Genomic DNA, 4,441 nt, shown 5'->3' with positions numbered 1-4,441 from the left:
TAATTATTTAACTTTCTATTTTAATGGTTCCATGGTGGTCTAGTGGTTAGGATTTGGCGCTTACTGCTGCAGCCCAGGTTCGATCCCTGGTCAGGGAACCAAACCCAGCCATTAGGGTTACACAAGCCAGTGCACTCTTAGTGCCGGTCCCAAACCCGGATAAATGGTGAGGGTTGCGTTAGGAAGGGCATCTAGCGTAAAAACACGTGCCAAATCAAACATGCGGATGATCCGCTGTGGAAGAAGCCGAAAGAAAAAAGCTATCTATTTTAATAGCGTCTTAACTTTTATGTACACTTCCAATAAATTACTGTCAGCTGCAAGTCAATATAAGCCATTAGATCGCACAGTTAGCAATGCAGATCGCAAAATAGACAACTGTGCATATTGTTTCTGTAGAAACTGCTAGATAAAACAAAATGTTCCAAATTTCATAGATTATACTATAATTTATTTTTAATATTTTATGTTTATATTCATATTTATTATAATAAATAGTAAATATTTATTATTTACTAGTGTTTAACACTATTGTTGTTTTTTAAAAGGTTGCTATTAAATGCATTTAAAAGCCATGCAAGCTAGTACTTTAATTAGCTATAACGTTGCATATCAAATTTACTAATGTATCCAATATCATTCAGTAGATTAGAGCTGGGTGAAATAGTGATTGCCAGAGTAAATGACTGTTACACATTTTCAGAAAACATTTACATTTGCATTTGGCATACACCCTTATCCAGAGCGACTTACAAAAGTGCTTTTAGTCTCTAGCAATTAATAAATCTACACTGGTACGCAAGACTAAACCTAATATAATTATACAAAGCAAACTTGGAAAGTGCTAATTTAAGTGGTTCAGGAAAAGGTAGGTCTTCAATTGTTGCTTAAAGATAGCCAGGGACTCAGCTGTACAGACATCTAGGGGTAGTTCATTCCACCACCTCGGTGCCAGGACAGAGAAGAGCCTTGAATATAACCTCTCATTCCGAGAGAGGTGGTACCAGTCGAGCAGTGCTGGAGGATCTCAATCAGTGTGGTGCAATGCGAGATGTGATGCAGTCTCTAAGGTAAGATGGTGCTGGTCCATTTTTGGCCTTGTAGGCAAGCATCAGTGTTTTGAATCTATGTGCAGCTACTGGAAGCCAGTGAAGGGAGCGCAGCAATGAGGTGGTGGTGGAGAACTTGGGCAGATTGAACACAAGTCGTGCAGCTGCATTTTGCATCATTTGCAGTGGACAAATAGTGTTCAGGGGAAGACCTGCCAGCAGAGAGTTGCAGTAGTCCAGTCTTGAAATGACCAGAGACTAAACAAGCACCTGGGCAGCCTGTGTGGACAGAAATGGTCGAATCCTTCGGATGTTGTAAAGAAGAAATCGACAGGAACGAGCCACATTAGCGACATGTGAGAAGAAGGACAGTTCATTGTCCATAGTTACCCAGGTTACGAGCAGTGGCTGAAGGGGAGAGCAGAGAGTCATGAAGAGTTATTCGGAGATCTTGACATGGAGATATTTCACCTCAGATGACCAGCAGTTCTGTTTTGCTGGGGTCCAGTTTTAGTTGACGAGCACTCATCCATGAAGATATGTCTGTCAAGAATGGTATCGAGCCTTGTGGGAAAAGGCTTTGTTGTATCAAGTTTTAATGTCAGAATTTATCAGGAGATATTTTAAAGAGAAACCTGGAAAACTGTCAACCCAATTGTAGTTAAATGAACCACTCATTTGGAAACAGTGTGTTTATTTTTTTTTTATCATTGTTGAAAACCTAAACATGGGTATAATAGAAATCAAAGAATGACCCACTTTCCAGTTTAACCCATATACTCCCAATATGGTCTTGTTACACTAGCAAGTGAAATTATGTTAAGAATGTCTCTAGATTATGTAGGTAACACTGGTTCCCTGAGGAAACAAGACGATGTGTCAAAAAAATGCTTTGGGAACGCTTCCGCATTTCCATGTTCCTCTGAATCACGTGTGCAATCTGTCCAACAGAAAAATGTGACATCACCAGCGGGGTGACATCACAATTAGGAAGCGATAAAAGGGCGTGCCATGGAGACGGCGCTAGCTTCAAATGTGAAGGAAGTGCTGCAGGACTGCAGGGAGTGTACCCTGGAGACACAGCGTCGCATTCCTTCAGGGAAACAGGGTTACATACGTAACCTTGAGACATTCCCTTTCAGAAACTCAAGCTGTATCAACACTTTGGGTCCAATACCAAACAGCTAGGTCGAAGGACAGAGGGGCCAGGAGTTGCAATAATGTCAAGGCTGTACAACCTAATGAAGGTCAGAGGGGTGGACCAGCCCGCAAATGTCTTGGAGAGATACCCTAGAGGACAAGGCCTTAGAGGCTGCCACAACCCGGGTGGAGTGAGCTCTGACCCTGAAAAGTGCGGGGAGACCTGAGGACTCATAAGAGGAGTGAATAGCATTCACAATCCACCTACTGAAGGTCTGCTTATCGGCAGGAAAACACTTTTATACAACTCATAGCAGACAAACAGCTGGTATAACTTTTCTCCACAAGGCAGTTCTGTGGACATATGTATCCAGTGCTCACACCGGGTACACCCGATTAAGCTTCTCCTGGTCGGGGCCTAAATAGGAGGAGGATAGAATTCCTGGATCATGACTAGTCATGGGACAGCCAAGGGCACCTTGGGGAGATACCCCAGGACTGGCCATGCTAGGGGTAAACTCCAGACAGGAGGGGCTCACAGAAAGGGCGTAAATGATCCTAACCCTCTTTAGAGACAAGATGGCCAGTAGAAAACCAGTCTTGATTGTGATATATTTTAAGGGCACCTTGGACAACGGCTCAAAGGTAGGCTCAGACAGAGCCTCCAGGACACCGGCCAGGTCCTATACAGGCACTCTGGAGGGTACCTAAGAGGAAATCTGTCACTAACAGGTTTTTTTCTAGCGACTGCTCAGCAAGCGGAGCATGATAAGATGCAATAAAAGATGCATGTGAAACTTTAGGGTGGAAGAGACAACCCTTTGGTGATCTGTTCTTAAAGAAATTCTAGCACTGAATTTCTTAACTGGGTCTAACTGGTGACTTCCACACCATGTAGTGAACAGGGGCCACTTTGTGGCATACAACCTCCTCATGGAGGGAGCTTTGGATTGGAGAATGGTCTCAACGACCTCAGCTGAAAGACCACAGCCTCCACAGCTCTGGGGTACCTGAGACAGAAGATCCCACCTGAGAGGACAGTTGATGTTTATAGACCTTGAGCAGAGCGGCTACTAGAGGCCACCATGTAGAGGAAGCCAAGAGGCACCACATTGGATGCAGCTGCCATCAGACCCAGCAGTCTGTTTGGCAGACGCCCTTATCCAGAATGACTTACAACTGAGCAGGGGACGGTTAAGGGCCTTGCTCAAGGCCCAGCAGTGGAAGCTGGGTGGTGGTGGGATTTGAACCTGTGACCTTCCAATCCAAAGTCCAATGCCTTAACAACTGAGCTACCACCTCCCACGTCTATCGTGACGAACCAGTCAGACCTGATTGGGACACGACCTGTTTCAGGGTGAGAATCTTTAACCTGAGTCTCATTAGAGAACAGTTCAGCTGACGTAGGTCTAAAATAGGATGCAGCCTCCCATCCCTTTTGGGAACAGATGTAAAACCCAGAATCTCTGTCAAACGGAGGGACCACCTCGATGGCCTGCTTCCTCAAGAAAGATTCTACTTCTGGTTATGGAACAAGAAGACCAGATGACATACCAGTAGAGTATGGAGATATCTAGGAGAGATAGCAGTGGAGTTTTTAACCAAATGGTTAAACAAGATTTTGGAAGGTGAAAGGTTGCCTGAAATATGGAGATGGAGTGTGCTGCTACCTATTTTTAATAATAAGGGAGATGTGCAGACCTGCAGTAACTACAGGGGAATAAAGTTGAGCAGTCACACTATAAAGTTCTGGGAAAGAGTAGGCTGAGAAAACTAGGCTGAGAAAAGACAGACTGGTTGAAGGTGGAGGTGGGACTGCATCAAGATCGGCTTTGAGCCCTTTCCTGTTTGCAGTGGTGATAGACAGATTGACGAACGAGGTCAGACAGGAGTCTTCGTGAACTATGATGTTTGCGGATGATAATGTAATTTCTGGTGAGAGTAGGGAGCAGGTTGAGAAGAGCCTGGAGAGATGGAGGTACGTGCTGGAGAGAAGGGGAATGGAAATAGGAGTAAGACATAGTACATGTGTGTGAATAAGAGGAAGGACAGTGAAGTGGTGCGGTTGCAGGGAGAAGAGGTGCAGAAGGTGGAGGAGTTTAGTACCTGGGGTCAACAGTGCAAAGTAATGGGGAGTGTGTTAGAGAAGTGAATAAAAGAGTGTAGGCAGGGTGGAGTGAGTGGAGAAGAGTGGCAGGAGTTTTTCATTGGGAGATTTTCATTGGGAGTGATGAGGATGGCCAAGATTATAA

The sequence above is a fragment of the Silurus meridionalis genome, chromosome 6 (genome assembly GCF_014805685.1).
Source record: "Silurus meridionalis isolate SWU-2019-XX chromosome 6, ASM1480568v1, whole genome shotgun sequence".
Taxonomy (NCBI): domain Eukaryota; kingdom Metazoa; phylum Chordata; class Actinopteri; order Siluriformes; family Siluridae; genus Silurus; species Silurus meridionalis.
This window is presented reverse-complemented; position numbering follows the sequence as displayed.